The sequence below is a fragment of the Lithobates pipiens genome, unplaced genomic scaffold (assembly GCF_037356315.1).
Source record: "Lithobates pipiens isolate NorthernLeopardFrog02 unplaced genomic scaffold, aLitPip1_a1.2 Scaffold_27, whole genome shotgun sequence".
Classification (NCBI taxonomy): Eukaryota; Metazoa; Chordata; class Amphibia; order Anura; family Ranidae; genus Lithobates; species Lithobates pipiens.
In genome coordinates this window covers 162,909,880-162,926,696 of record NW_027507788.1, presented here as the reverse complement: position 1 = coordinate 162,926,696, position 16,817 = coordinate 162,909,880, and the positions used below count along the sequence as shown (strand labels likewise).

General features: G+C 46.5%; 1 protein-coding gene across 4 annotated transcripts in view; it reads left to right on the top strand.

The window, feature by feature from the left end:
- The window catches only part of LOC143934323 (uncharacterized), a 532,031-nt gene that overhangs the window by 439,597 nt on the left and 75,617 nt on the right, over positions 1-16,817 (top strand). The window lies entirely within an intron of this gene.

Here is a 16,817-nt window from a genome sequence, read left to right as displayed (position 1 = left end):
GTCCAAGCAAGTCACATGCTCTTTGGATATGGCAGCTGCATCTCTGCACCTTAAATCCCAACACTGGGCAAAAAAAAAAAGTTTTCCCATGCAATGAGGCTGTGCCCACACTGCACGTTTAAACTTCTTGTTTTGTCTAGGGGTGAGGAGAAAGCATATACTCACCTGATCCTTTGTTCCACAAGAAAACCCCACTTTCCCACAGTCCAGCAGTGGACTGTTCCTGGTCTAAGGAGCCTGCTCTGGGTTTGATGAAGTCAGGAGCAGTCCAAATTCAAGACTGCTGGAGTGCCAGACCAGTTTTGTGTCGGGAGGATTGGAGGATAAGGTGAGTAAATCTCCTTTCTCCTCTCCCTTAGACAAAAACGGGCAGTTGACCATGCAGTGCAGGCACAGCCCCAATGTATTAAACTTTCACTAAGGGCGCTCTACGCATCTGTACAAATGGAAACCACCCCAACCTATAGCTAGCCTTTGCAGCAAGGAGCACATGGAAGGACAATACATTTCAAAAACAAACAAAAATCCCTATCTCACCAACTAGCCTGCAACAAAACCAAATTAACCCTAACAAGGGGTTTAGTCACACACATTTGCAAACATACGGTATGTGTAAGCTGCAGTAGCCAGGTCAAGGCAGCCCAGTTTACTGTGGTCCTAACTCTATAATTTTGAGAGTCTCCGAAATGTAAGCACATACAGTGCCTTGAAAAGGTTTTCATACCCCTTAAAATTTTCCACATTTTGTCATGTTACAAGCAAAAAGGTCAAGAGTCTGCAAAAGACTTGAGACTGGGGAAGACGTTCACCTTCCAGCAGGACAACAAAACCTAAACATACAGCCAGGACTACAGTGGAATGGTTTAGATTAAAGAATATTCATGTGTTAAAATGGCCCAGTCAAATGCTAGACCTAAATTCAATTGAGAATCTGTGGCAAGACTGGAAAATTGCTGTTCATAGACGCTCTCCATCCAATCTGACATAGCTTGAGCTATTTTGAAAAGAACAATGGGCAAAAATGACACTATCTAGTTGTGCAAACCTTGTAGAGACATCCCCAAAATGACTTGCAGCTGTAATTGTAGCAAAAGGGGGTTCTACAAAGTATTGACTCAGGGGGGCTGAATACAAATGCATGCCACACTTTTCAGATATTTATTTGTAAAAAATTTGAAAACCACTTATCATTTTCCTTCCACTTTACAATTATGTGCCACTTTGTGTTGGTCTATGACATAAAATCCCAATAAAATTTATTTTTATTTTTGGTTATAACATGACAAAATGTGGAAAATTTCAGGGGTATGAATACTTTTTCAAGGCACTGTATATAGCAGTTGGATAGATAAGGGTAGTTTGCCAGGAGGGAGCCCATCCCTCCTTAAAGATATAGAGCTGGACAAGACACCCAGCAAGGGCACAATCGCAGCTGAAAGTATCCTGTGCCTGCCCGCAGCAATTCACAAACTGTACAAACAAATGGCAGCCACCCCAACCTATAAATAGCCTTTGCAGCTAGAAGCACATGAAAGGGCAACACACTTCAAAAACAAACAACATTTCCCATCTCACTTACCAACTAGCCTACAACAAGGCCAAATTAACCCTGGGTAAGGCAGTGTTGGCATTCCTGTTCCATGATTTTACTAGTGCAGTTTTCATACAGAAATGTGTGTCATGCATAGGGCAGCTCATTCACTTGAATGGGCTGCCCAGTACATAATTGTCACTCCATAGTTGCTGAGGGACCACATTTTTGCCCTGAGCCAGGAGCAGTTTGATACTTGAGCTTTGCCGTGATTCTTGTGCATTTTGTCGCTTGACAATCACAACAAAATCACTCTGCGTTTTAGGATGCTATTCAAGCTGAATGGCAACCAAATGCATGTTTCAGGTTTTGCCGCGATTTTGAAATTTGCACCAATTCTCCTCCGATTCCAAATCACCCGTATATGAACGGGGACAATAAAATGTTTCATGCAATACAGAAACAATTTTATTCAACATATGTCTCTTGACCATGTACCCAAGAATGGCACTTACTTTACGAAAACTGTTACACACAGAATTTGGTGCAGCTCTGCATAGTAACCAATCGGCTTCTAGGTTTCATTGTCAAAGCTTAATTGAACACGGTGAGGTTAGAAGCTGATTGGTGTGCACCAGTTGTACTCAATTTGCATTTAAGGTGTGATACACATTCCTCTATGCGTGTCCTATCAAAGTTCCACCTTTATTGAATTCTCTTAGAAAAAAAGTGTAGAATGTATTTTTATATTTTTATTTTTTTAAATCTTTTACTATTTCCGAAGGTAGATTTAGGATCAACACCACATTAAATCAATAGTGGCCTTCAAATACTTCTCTCAATACTTATATGATTTTTGATTGTAAAAAAAAATGGAACTAAAATCATTCCCTCCTGTGAATGAGAAGGCAAATCTTTATGGTTTTTCATTTGCTCACAACAGGTGCTTCCTCAGCAGGGTTATTATATTGCTTACATTTTCGAAGAAGTATTTGATTCTCATATAAGGATAGAAACACTACCTGTAGCTCTTATTGGATATGACCAATAGCCATCTTTCCTTCCTGACAAATATTCTCAATCTGTTTTGCATACTTCTTGTAACTTCAGTGATCCTACTAATCATCATTTTGGTCTGATATATATATATATATATATATATATAGTTGTATATAAAATTCACTTTTCATCATTCAAAAAGGGTTTGCCAGTGCTAAACCTTTCATTTGATTTCTAAATGGTTGAATTTGTAAATTTCAAAACCAAGTATAACAAATAATTTTTATTTGTATTGTTCCCCTTTAAGGGGCCGTGACAGGGGGTGTGTCCTATGCCTACATACATTTTCTAATAGGTGTCCCTCGTTCCCATCTCAAAAAGTTGGGAGGTATGATTTACCGTGTGGTGGCACTTGTTTATTTGGCATATTCCTGTGTCATCACACACATCAATTACGTTATTTTGTGTGAAGCTGGTCAAGGTTCTGCAGGGATCCAAACAATAATTTTGAGATTCACTCAGATGCCTGATTGCCAACAAACGCAGGTATTAAGTTTACATACACTTCTGGTAGAGATGAGTTTTTGCCCCATTACTAATTCCTGGAATTTCTGAGATGCTTTTTCTCTGCATACTATCAATTATCTTTTAATGATTAACAACATTCACTGTTCTGTTTAGGCTTTCTGCGTAAACTGAAATCATTAGACGCATTCAATGATGCATAGAACAAAGTACAATGCACAGAAACGCCCAAACCCTAGCTTTTCTTTCTTTTTTTAGATGTCAGTTATCTGCAAAAAGGTTTGTTATGGTTTATAGTATTCCACACAAAATGGTTCTTTGCATGATAGCCTTAAAGTGTTACTAAACCCAATTATATAAAAATAGCTCTTCTACCCACAGCTTATAGAGTGCCTTGCAAAAGTATTCACCCCCTTGGCATTTTTTGTGGTTTGTTGCCTCACAACCTGGAATTATCATAGATTGTTTGAGGATTTGCATCATTTAATTTACAGAGCATGCCTACAACAGAAAAAGTCAATGTGCATAACTATTCACCCCCTAAAGTCAAAACTTTGTAGAGCCACCTTTTGCAGCTTTCACAGCTCCAAGTCTCTATGAGCTTGCCACATTTTATCACTGGGATTTTTGCCCATTCCTCCTTGCAAAACTGCTCCAGCTCCTTCAAGTTGGATGATTTGCACTTGTGAACAGCAATTTTTAAGTCTGACCACAGATTTTCTATTTGATTGAGGTCTGGGCTTTGACTAGGCCATTCCAACACATTTACATGTTTCCCCTTAAACCACTCAAGTGTTGTATTAGCAGTGCATTTGGGGTCATTGTCCTGCTGAAAGGTGAACCTCCGTCCTAGCTTCACTGACCAGTTTCTCAGTCCCGACTGCTGAAAAACATCACCACAGCACGATGCTGCCACCACCATGTTTCACTGTGGGGATGGTGTTCCGAAACCCTCCTGGCCGATGTGATGGCCACTAGGAAGACCACTTTCTGGGAAAGAGTCAACAAGGGAATCTCCTTGATATTTTCAAACGGCAGTCTTTGAAGCGCCGACACCAGGTTCAAATCCCAGGGGGGTAACGGTGGATACACTGGAGGGACTACTTGTCGTACCCCCTGGACAAAGGCACTCACTAAGGAGTGCGATGCCAGGGGTCGTTGAAAAAAGACAGCTAAGGCTGAAATTGATGGTGCTCAATGCCAATCTCTGGTCATCTCCTTGCTGGAGAAACAGCAGGTTCCTGGATATGGCAAAGGAGCGCGGATGCCATCCTTTCTCCTCACACATGGAGATGTAGGCCTTCCAGGTATGATGGTATATCTTCTGAGAAGATTTCCGTACCCTCAACATAGTTGGAATCACGGAGTCTGACAGACCCCGGTTCCTCAACACCTGGCTCTCAATAGCCACGCCGTTAAAGACAGCGATGGTAAAGCAGGATGGAGAATTGGACCTTGAGATAGGAGATCCTCTCGCAACGGCAGTCACCAGGGAGCATCTGCCACCAGATGCACCAGGTCTGCGTACAAAGGACGCTGAGGCCAATCTGGGGCAACCAGTATTACCGGGATCCCCTCGGCTTCCACTCTGCGATGCAGACGTGGCAACAGTTTCACTGGAGGAAAGGCGTAGATGAGCTAGTACTGATCCCACGGAGCCACCAGCACGTCTGACGCGTCTGCCCGCGGATCTCTTGTCCTGGACACGAATCTTGTCACCTTCTGATTGAGACGGGAGGCCAGTAGATCCACATCTGGTGTGGTGTTCCCCACTTCAGGCACAGCAGCCTGAACATCTCCGGATGCAATGCCCATTCTCCTGGGTCCAGCATCTGTCGACTCAGATAGTCCGCCTGCCAGTTTTCCACTCCCGGGATGTAAACCGCCAACAGGGCCGGTACGTGTTGCTCTGCCCACCGAAGTATGTGAGTGACCTTCCATGCAGCAGCTGAGCTTCTTGTTCCCCCTTGGTTATTTACGTATGCCACAGCCGTGGCGTTGTCTGACTGTATCCTGATCGGATGCCCTTGAAGTCTCATTGACCATGTGTGGAGACACAGCCTCATCGCTCTCAGTTCGAGCAGATTGATCGGCAACTCGGATTCTGCCATCAGTCAGAGGCCCTGAGCCGACTGAACCCCCATCACTCCACCCCAGCTGGATAGACTGGCGTCCGTTGATCACCGTCCATTTCAGAGGAAGGAACGATTTTCCAGCCTGAATCCCCGGGGACCTCAACCACAAGATCAGTGAGTCCCTGACTGCCTGGCTCATCTGGATCTGTCAATCTAGGGACAACTGAGATTTGTCCATTTTGACAAGATCTCCTTCTGCAGAACTCTGGTGTGGAACTGGGCGTAAGGTACTGCCTCGAAGGAGGCTACCATGAGTCCCAGTACTCGCATGCAAAACCGGAGTTTTTGAGGAGGAAGATGCTCTCAGGAGGAGATCGTCTAGGTATCCCATGATTGCGATCACACGTTGTCGCAGCAGCACCAAAACTGGAGCCAGTACCTTGGTAAAGACTCGGGGGGGCTGATGCCAGACCAAAGGGAAGAGCCACAAATTGGTAATGGGCTTCCTCGACTGCAAAACAAAGAAAATTTTGATGCCGAAGGCATATGGGTATGTGTAGGTACGCATCCTGGATGTCTAAGGACGCCAGGGAGTCCCCTTGATGGAGCGCAGCGACTACTGAGCAAACTGATTCCATTCTGAACCTCTGCACTTTTACAAAGTGATTGAGGGCTTTTAAGTCCAAGATTGGACATACCCCTTCCTTCTTGGGAACCACATACCGATTTGAGTAGAATCCCTGGAAGCGTTCCGAGTATGGAACCGGTACAATCACCCCCCTGATTCAGCAAATCCCTTACCGCCCCCAACAGGGCCTCCTGGCAAACTGGGGATACGGGTATGCTGGAAGGGAAGAATCTGTTTGGCGGCCAAGAGAGAAACTCTATCTTGCAGCCTGTGGAAATCAGATCGCAGACCCATTGGTCAGATAACAGGGAGGACCACCGGGCTGCAAACTCCCGAAGGCGACCCCCCCCACTCGAGACATGGGTGGGGGCAAACCTTCATGCGGTAGCACTTTTGTTCACAGGCTTATTAGGCTTGCGGTTCCAGGGACGTTTTTGACCGTCCGTGGCATCCTGTCGGGCTGGGGATGTTTTGCCGAAGCTCCTGTCGGACGAAAAAGCCATTTGTGAGCGGAAAAAGAGGGCCCTTGTCTACGGCGTGGCTCCTTAGCTTTCCTGGCCTGTAGGAGCAGTGTACTCTTACCACCTGTGGCATTTTTAATAATGTCATCTAGCGAGGCTCCAAAGAGCCGGTCACCAAGGAAAGGAAGATTCGTCAGGGCTTTTTTGGATGCCTGGTCAGCCGACCAGCATTTTAGCCAGATTAGGCGCCTCAGCACCACAGCTGACACTGAAGCCCTGGATAACAGGGGGAGAGTATCCAGGGCCGCGTCACAGACATACTTAAGGCCTTGCACTAGTTGGTCTGCTAGTTCCATGCAGACAGGGGAAGCCTGTTGCTCTCCCAATTCGTGGTGCAAAAGTTTTGCCCACTCAGTCAGTGTCTGTGACACGAGTGCGGATGCCAGTACGGGTCGCATGGCTGACCCCACAACCGTAAACAAGGAACGGGCCACCGCCTCGCCCTTCCTGTCCATGGGATCCTTGAATGCAGGAGTCCCCTCATCTGGGATCGTGGTTACTTTATTTAACCTGGATACTGGGGGGTCCACAACCGGAGGAGCCGACCATTTCTTGAGAAGGCTTTCCTCAAAGGGGTAACGCACCGCCATGTATTTGGGGACTGAAAAGGTCCGTTGCGGGTGACGCCATTCCTTGTAAATGAACATGTCAAAATAAGTCGGATACGGGAATACCTTAGGTGAATGTGCTGGCTTGTGAGTCCCAAATGGGACCGGTACATCAGCAGAGGGTATCACGTACAGCTGTGATAACTGCTCCAACAAGCGATTTGTCGCGCACAGACCTGGACGGGGACTCATCCTCACTGTCCGAACGGTCCTGGTCAGCGTCATCTGACAAGACAGAGCAGAGGTCACCGGCCTCAGCAGGACCCGAGTCTGCGTCAGAGCTCTCCCCAGAGGATGGGGGGGCTGGGGCCGCTTTTTAACACCTTTCTTCCCACACACCGCCTCCATCTTGGCAACAAAAGAATTGAGGACCGCCATCAGGGTGGCCATGGGGACTGCGCCATCCGCAGGTGACCCCGTTACAATTGCCTGGATTTCGGGGGAAGAAACACCAGTTTCTGAAGCCATGCTCACCCTACCCTCACATGACTGGGCTATTAATATTCCTGGCTATGCACTCTTTCGGAAAGACAGAGTAAAATGGAAAGGTGGAGGGGTCTGTCTGTATGTGAGAAGTGATCTCAAAGCGAGTGAGAAAGAGGACCTGGTGGATGGAGAGTGTGATGAGTCTGAAGCATTATGGGTGGAACTGCATACAGATGTGCGTAGTTCAAAGTTAATCATTGGAGTTTGTTATAGACCACCCAATGTTAATGAGGAGGTGGAGACTCAGCTCCTTGCACAGATAGAAAGGGCTGAGAGGGCTGGGACAGTGATAATAATGGGGGATTTTAACTACCCGGAAATTGACTGGAGTAATGGCACTGCTGGGACAGTTAAAGGGCAAAAATGTATAAACCTATTACAGGACAATTTTATGGTCCATTTTATTGAGGCCCCAACTAGGAATGATGCTCTGTTGGACCTGGTAATTTCAAACCATGCAGAACGTATTGCTAATGTTCAGATAAAGGAACACCTGGGTAGCAGTGACCATAACATGATTTCATTTGATATTAGCTGTAAGCAAAAATCACATACGGGGAAGATAAAAACACTTCATTTCAAGAGAGCTAATTTTACAAGGATGAGGGCTGCTCTCCAGGACTTAGACTGGGAGGGAATACTGGCATCAATGGGCACAGAACATAAATGGGAATTCTTCAAAAAGACTGTTTGTGATCTCACTGCAAAGTATATTCCCATGGGCAATAAGTTTAAAAGGCTAAAAATAAAACCGATGTGGCTCACGGCCAAAGTTAAAAAAGCTATAAACCATCACACATTTCTTGATGTATGATGTGGAGTAAAGGCCTGGTATCGGTTAGGTTACAGGTTTATCTACCCAGTGTTATTATACTGATTTATTATATCATAACCTGCCTTGTTTTGGAGTACATTTTGTTCTCATCTCTTTTATCTTGTACAAGACAAACTGTTGATTTTTCTGTACTTTCTGTATTTGTTACCAATAAAAAATTTTGAACGAAAAAAAGCTATAAACTATAAAAAAGAGCTTTTAAAAAATATAACAATGAAGGAACGCTAGTGTCATTTAAATGTTACAAAGAATATAACAGAATATGTAAAAAGGAAATCAAGGATGCAAAAATTCAAAATGAAAGACAGATTGCAAAAGATGATAGGACAAACCCCAAAAAATTCTTCAAATATATTAATAGTAAAAAGGTCAAGTCTGAGCATGTAGGCCCTTTACAAAATAATCTGGAGTGGGTGACTGGGGACAAAGAGAAGGCTGACTTATTAAATACTTTCTTCAGCTCTGTGTATACAAAGGAGCACTGGGGAGCTGTCTATAATGGGGGTGGTAGTGACACAGCCCCAAATCCACAATGGCTCAAAAGTGATATGGTCCAGAAATATTTGGGCAGAATAAAGGTGGATAAAGCACCTGGACCTGATGGCATCCAACCATGGATCCTAAAAGAATTGAGCTCTGTAATTTCAAAGCCATTGTATCTAATTTTTAGGGACTGTCAGGGACGTTACCTGGATGGTCGCGGTGCTGCCCGCGCTGGTGTGCGCCGATGTGCTGCGGTGCATGCGGTGGTGCGCGCTCCTGCAGGCGCTGGGGCGCGCCGGTGTGTGCCCTTGCGTGCTCCTGCTGGCGCCGGTGCACGCTGTTGTGGGCACTTCGGGTGGCGCTGGTGTGTGTGCTGGCGCCCGGGTGCGCGCTTGGCGCCAATCAGCCTATTTAGGCCTGATGCTTAGACCATTCAGTTGCTGCCTGATCAACAGCTCCCCGGTTCCTGTTCTGTTGCCCGTATCCTGCGTTCCTGTTTCCTGATCTCCTGACGACCCGGCTCTCCTTGGACACCTCTGACCTCTGCCTGCACCTGACCTCGGCCCGTTTGACCTCGCTCCTGCCTGCTCCTTCTTTACCTCTGCTGTCCGCCTGTTGCCAAACCCTGCCTGAACCCGGACCTGCCTGCTCAGTTCCTGCTCTGTACCCAGTTTGCCTGTGTCCTGCCTACGTACCTGCTGCTGGAGTTTCCGGCAAGTTCCTGCTCCTGGAGCCACACCACAGGCTCTCTTACCACTCCGCACTCTCAGCCACCTGTCTACTCTATCAGGGGTTGTAAGTCGGACACGTACGGGAGACCACCCTCTGCCCAAGCGGACTCACCGGTTCGGTAAGTGCTAGTCTGACAGGGACTCATTAATGACAGGAATAGTACCACTGGATTGGCGCAGGGCCAATGTGGTACCTATATTTAAAAAGGGAACAAAGTCTTTACCAAGTAACTATAGACCTGTTAGTTTAACTTCTATAGTTGGGAAGATACTGGAGGGATTAATAAAAGACCAAATAGACGAGTTCTTGCAGAAAAAAAATATTTGAAGCAACAGACAGCATGGGTTCATGAAAGACAGAAGTTGTCAGACAAACCTGTTTTCTTTTTATGAGGTGGTGAGTAAAACCTTGGACAGAGGGGTGGCGGTGGACGTGGTATGCTTGGATTTTGCAAAAGCGTTCGATACAGTTCCGCACACATGGCTCATGTGTAAGGTAAAGTCTACAGGTTTGGAATTATCAATTTGTAAATGGATAGAAAACTGGCTAAAAGACAGAATTCAGAGAGTAGTGGTTAATGATTCTTACTCTGAATGGTCTAAGGTTATCAGTGGTGTACCCCAAGGTTCAGTGCTGGGACCCTTACTTTTTAATACCTTTATAAATGATATTGGGTCTGGGATGAAAAGTAACATTTCTGTCTTTGCAGATGACACCAAGTTATGCAGTGGAATAACCTCTTTACAGGATGTCTCCAATTTACAAGCCGACCTCAATGCTCTGTCTAATTGGGCGACTGTGTGGCAGATGAGGTTTAATGTTGATAAATGTAAAGTTATGCACTTGGGGGCTAAGAATATGCATGCATCATACATGCTAGGGGGAGTACAACTGGGGGAATCCATAGTGGAGAAGGATCTGGGGGTTTTGGTAGATCATAAGCTCAATAATAGCATGCAATGCCAAGCTGCGGTTTCCAAAGCGAGCAAAGTCGTTTCCTGTATTAAGAGAGGTATGGACTCCAGAGAGAGAGATATCATTTTGCCCCTGTTCAAATCATTAGTAAGACCTCATCTGGAATATGCCGTTCAGTTTTGGGCACCAGTTCTCAAAAAGGATATCGGGGAACTGGAGAAAGTGCAGAGAAGGGCAACCAAACTGATAAGAGGCATGGAGGAGCTCAGCTATGAGGAAAGATTAGAGGAACTGAATTTATTCTCTCTTGATAAGAGGAGATTAAGGGGGGGTATGATCAACATGTACAAATATATAAAGGGGTCCATATAGTGAACTTGGTGTTGAGTTATTCACTTTACAGTCAACAAAGAGGACAAGGGGGCACTCTTTACGTCTAGAGGAAAAGAGATTTCAGCTCCAAATATGGAAAGGTTTCTTCACAGTAAGAGATGTGGAAAAGACTCCCTGCAGAGGTGGTTCTGGCCTCAGTGGATTGCTTTAAGAAGGGCCTGGATTATTTCCTAAGTATACATAATATAACTGGGTACTAACATTTATAGGTAAAGTTGATCGGGGGAAAATCCGATTGCCTCTCGGGGGATCAGGAAGGAATTTTTTCCCCTGCTTTAGCAAATTGGATCATGCTCTGCTGGGGTTTTTTGCCTTCCTCTGGATCAACTATGGGTATAGAATTGGGTATATGGGATTGTATGATATTATAATTTTTTTTTTTTTTGTGGTTGAACTTGGACATGTGTCTTTTTTCAACCTGACTAACTATGTAACTATGTACCCTGTCTGCCACCCGAAGGGGACTTAGGACAGTGATAGTCCCAACCTCCTTCCTGCCACTGACTGAGGGGTTCTAACCCACCGGACTCACCGCCCTGAGGAGTTCCGCGCTGTTTATAGCAGTGCCCGTAGAACCCTAGTGCTCCCAGATGCAGAGGAACCAAAACTGTGTCATGGCAGTCCGTCAGAACGATCGGTGAACGATCGCTGGGTGATCAGAAAAATTTGCTCAGACTACATAGAAGGCTGTCTCAGCGCTCAGTAATGACAAACCGGAATCTGAGGGCACATGAAGCTGCTGCTAGAGCACAAAAACGTGGTCCGGCTTCAAGAAAATGGCCACCAGTGTCCTGAATAGGGAATCGCCAGGAAAATGGCCGCTTGAAGCCCAGAAGCATGCTGTCCTTGGCCCACACTGAAAATGGCCGCCAGCCAGTGCCATGAGAGACAGAAACAAACATGTGGCAGAGACACAGCGCTGCACCGTCACACAGGAAAACCTCACAGGCACCTCCCAGAATTTTAAGCACTCAGGATCCAGGCACCCCCAGTCAGCCAGAACCCAGGTGAGAGCCCAGGGGCACAAACACACCGCTCAGTACCCATGCACAGCCCCCTCGTGAGGGGGGGGAAGGAGGGGAGATAGGCACAGGGGAGAGAAGAGAGGGGGGTGAGGGGGCCCCCGAAAACGACCTCCCAGGGAATACCCAGCTGCTCAACCCTGCCGAGGCAGGGAGAGCTGTACTTGCCAGTCCTGAAGAGCTGGGAGACATTCCATTGTAGACCAACTCCTGATCAGTACAGGGGAGGTTACTAGCCCGGCATACTGTGATGCAGACATCAGTAGCCCGGTCATATGTGTGCCCCGGAGCATAAGAGCTCACCGACCACCTCTGGAGCTGAGGTATGTCGTGGCCTGCCGAGCCGTAGCTGCGACCTGCACACGCTCGATGGCCGGACTGGGGAGACTACAAGGATAAGTGAACCAGCCTGTCACCCAGCCGGCTGTTGATAGAAGATCACAGGATCATTCATCATACGCAAAAAGCCAAGCTTCTGCATCAAAAAAACATGGACCTATGGGCCCACAGGGTTCCTAGGTCTATCTTCACTAGGCAAAATAAAACTGAGGCTGCTGGTGCAGAGTGTGGGGGATTCTAGCCTGAGAGACTGCCCCCTTGGGCGGAACTAAGAGTTCTGAAGTGTTGTATTACAACTTTGCCTAGTATCTCCTAGTGATAGGTCTAACAACCCATTTGGTTACATAGAGGAGCTTTATCGGTCGGTCAGTGAATATAAGAGAACGTAGGATGCGTAATCACCCGTGTGAATGTAGCCTAACTCGTCAAAACATTGTCGGAATGTTTTACCTAAGGCTTTTCTTTCTAATAAAGGAGTCACAGGGAAAGGGAGTGAATGGAAAACATTTGAGCTGACCCACACACTGTAACAAAAAAATAAAAATTGTTAAACTCACTCCTGCCTGAGCTACCCTGCCAGGAAGCTATAAAAAGTCGAGAGCCAATCATAGGCGGCGGAGACATGTCCCACCCTGCAGCTGCACATATACGAGGGGCTATCTCTGCAAACTTCATCACTGGAATGGACAATTGTCAGATGGACTTTCTAAGCTGTCAACACCTGGACATTGGCGGGAGTGGTCTCTACACCCAGAAATCTTTCAAAATCTTCAGATAATGTGCAGATAATTTGGCAAAGAGGCTTAAAGCATAACTTTACTCATAAGGGGGAGTTACACTTGTTTGTATCCTCCCCATCCTCTTTAACAATTGGCTTGTTTTTGTGTGTGTGTGTGGAGGGGTATCTGGTTTTGAAAGGTACCCACTCCCACTTTCGGTCTGATTGCTGCAGTGATCCAAATGGATTTTCAGCCCTCCATTCCTTCCTCTGCAGCCTTTTGGGACACATGACAGGTGCCAGAAGACTGCATGACAATTGTCAGGAAAGGCTTTCCAGCAAACATTCAAGCAATCTGGGTGTCAGAAGAATGCCTGTGCGCAAGAAAGCTGTTTGGCGCACGCACATGCGCAAATAGTGACGCACGGGCATGTGCGCCCCTTGGGACAGCACTTGGTGCCAAGTTATTCTATTTAAAGAAGACTGATGCCTTGCTGTCCGGTCTACAGTGTTTCCTGAGACCCCTGCTACCTGTTAATTGATCTGATCTTCTGATCCGTATCTGACTCTGCTTTTTCCTGACATCTCTGCTTGCTGCCTGCCCCGATCCCGGCTTGGACATTGACTATTCTTTGTATTTTGCTTTGGTACCTGATCCGCCCGCCTGTTTGACCTGGCCTGTCTTCTCTACCCGGTATCCTGCCTGCTGTCTGCATCCTGCTGCTGGACTACAAGACACCTCCCTGCTGTCTGCGGTGTCCTGCCTGCATCCTGCTGCTGGACTACAAGACACCTCTCTGCTATCTGATGTGTCCTGCCTGCTGTCTGCATCCTGCTGCTGGACCACAAGACACCTCCCTGCTGTCTGCTGTGTCCTGCCTGCATCCTGCTGTGGAACTAAAAGACACCTCCCTGCTGCCTGCTGTTTCCTGCCCTCTACATCAGCTATCCAGTAGGCACTTGTGCCCCTTTGTATTCCCGAGCCCCTGTCAGCTCTACCAGGGGTTCCTGAGTCAGAGGTATAGGAGAGGCCGCTCCCAGCGTTCTGGGCTCTACCATCAGGTATGTGACAACAATTCACAAAGCACAGTGCGGCTTGCGCATGCACAATGGGAAGCCAGGTGTGAAGCTGCAAAGCTTTATTGCCGGTTTCCCTTAGTTAAGCCAATTGAAGAATTGGCTTGGATGAGGACAGCGCTGGATCTTTTTATTTTTAAGGGGGAGACTGGAGTGCCTCTTTAACCACTTGGGATCCGCGCTATTGCCAAATGACGGCATTAGCGCGGATCTACTTTTTTGGTACTACGTCTATTGACGCCGTCCCGGGTACGAGCGGCCTGCGCGCGCCCTGAGGGGCGCGCGCGGCGCGCTCTGTGATCGGCGAGTCCGTGAGACTCGCCTGATCACCGATCCGTGCAAGGGGTCGATCCCGACCCCTTATCACGTGATCAGCTGTCAGCCAATGACAGCTGATCATGTGATAGAACGGAGCCGGTAATCGGCTATTATTCCTCCTCGCGCTGACAGCGCGAGGAGAGAAAAAAAAAGCCGATCACCGGCGGCCGTGATCGGGACATCAGTCCCGATCACGGCCAGAAATACAGCTGACCACCTGCCCCCTGCCAGTGCCCACCTGCCCACCGCAGTGCCATCCTGAATAAAAGTAAGTGCCCCCCAGCAGTGCCACCCAGCAGTGCCCATAGTGCCCACAGTGCCACCCACAGTGCCATCCAGCAGTGCCACCAACAGTGCCACCCACAGTGCCCACAATGTGCCTCAAAGGTGCTGCACCCCAGTGCCGCCCATCAGTGCCCAGCAGTGCCGCCCATCAGTGCCCAGCAGTGCCGCCCATCAGTGCCCAGCAGTGCCACCTATCAGAGCCACCTATCAGTGCCACCTATCAGTGCCCATCAGTCCCATCTATCAGTGGTACCTATCAGTGCCCATCCGTGCCACCCATCCGTGCCACTTATCCGTGCCACCCATCCATGCCATCTTATCTGTGCCCATCTTTGCCCATCAGTGCCGCCTTATCTGTGCCCATCGGTGTCGCCTTATCTGTGCCTATTAGTGCCGCCTTAACTATGCCTATCAGTGCCCACCAGTGCAGCCTATCAGTGCCCACCAATGCAGCCTATCAGTGCCCACCAATGCAGCCCATCAGTGCCCACCAATGCAGCCATCAGTGCCGCCTAATCAGCGCACTTCAATGAAGGAGAAAAATGACCCGTTTGCAAAATTTTATAACAAACTATTAAAACATGATTTTTTTTTTTTTTGCATCTTTTTTTGTTTGTTTAGCAAAAAATAAAACTCCGAGCTGTAACTAAATACCACCAAAAGAAAGCTCTATTTGTGGGAAAAAAATGATAAAAATTTCATTTGGGTACAGTGTTGTATGCCCGCGCAATTGTCATTCAAAGTGCATCAGCGCTGAAAGCTGAAAATTGGTCTGGGACTGAGGGGGGTTTAAGTGCCCAGTAAGCAAGTGGTTAAAGTTATTTGTAAACAAGCACCTTGCAAAACAACTCATTCATTTTGAAATAGAAATGAAAGGCAAAACATTTGTGTATAGATTTAAAAAAAATTATAAATGCCTTTCTTTCCTTTTTTTATGAGTGATCACAGGTCCTCGGTTCTCAGCTGCATAAAAGCTAGGGTAGGAGAAGCAGCAGCATACTGAGCTTAACAGCAATGACACTGCCTACACGGAACACTTGTACATCCCTGTGTAGGCAAATGCGGCCCTTCACATGTGCACAGTTTTGTATTCCACTTGTGAATGAGGCGTATGAAAAAAATAGCTTACTAATGCACATAGAAGAACAAAAACCGATAAGACAGGGGACTTGTTTTATGGTATTCCTAAGAAACATGGAGTGAAAACATGTCTATGTTTACAATATACCACACCTCCTCAGGATGTTTTTGATATTTATCAAAAACATTTGTCTTCCCAAAAATGATGAAATGGTAAGTAAACACTGAAAAACACAATGTTAAATTTATCGAAGGGCATGGCCATTAAAAGACATGCTTGTGGGAGGTAGGAAGTGATATAAAATATCTGGGCATAAACATTTCCAAAGATCCTAAATAATATATAGCAGATAACTTGGTACCATTATTAACTAAATTTAAGGGTAAAGTCAAAATCTGGAAAAAACTCCCTCTATCTGTGGCAGGTCGCTGCAATTTAATCAAAATTATACTTTTAGCACAACTTTTATATGTTCTGCACAACTCTCCAGTATGGATCCATAAAAAATGGTTCTATAAGATTGATACCATATTTAGACCCCTTTCACACTGGGGCGTTTTTCAGGCCTTTTTCAGGCGCTTTAGTGTTAAAAAAAGCACCTGTAAAGCGCTTGAACGAAAGCCTCGACTGCAATCCCAATGTGAAAGCCCGAGTGCTTTCACACTGGGGTGTTTTTCAGGCACTTTAGCTTTAAAAAAAAAAGCGCCTGTAAAGCCCCTGAAAGAAGCCGCAACTGCAATCCCAATTTAAAAGCCAGAGTGCTTTCACACTGAGGCGCTGCGCTGGCAGGGCGTCAAAAAAAGTCCTGCAAGCAGCTTCTTTGCAGCGCTTTTGGAGCAGTGAATACACCTCTCCTAAAGCGCCCCTTCCCATTGAAATCAATGGGAAGCGCCTGCAAAACGCCTGAAAAGCGCTTTTGGCAGCAGCGCTTTGTGGGCACTTTTAACCGTTTATTTGGTCACTAGCAGGGGTTAAAAGCTCCCCAATAGCGCTCAAAAAACGCTGGTAAAGCGCTGCTAGTTTAAGCGGCACTTTACAAGCATTTTTCGGGTGCTGACATTGTGAAAGGGCTCTTAAAGCACTTGGGCTTTCACATTGGGATTGCAGATGAGGCTTCTTTCAAGCGCTTTACAGGCACTTTTTTTTTTAACGCTAAAGCGACTGAAAAAAGCCCCAGTGTGAAAGGGGTCTTAGGGAATTAAATAGGAGAGGGGGGTCAGCACGTATTAGTTTAAATACTTTACAA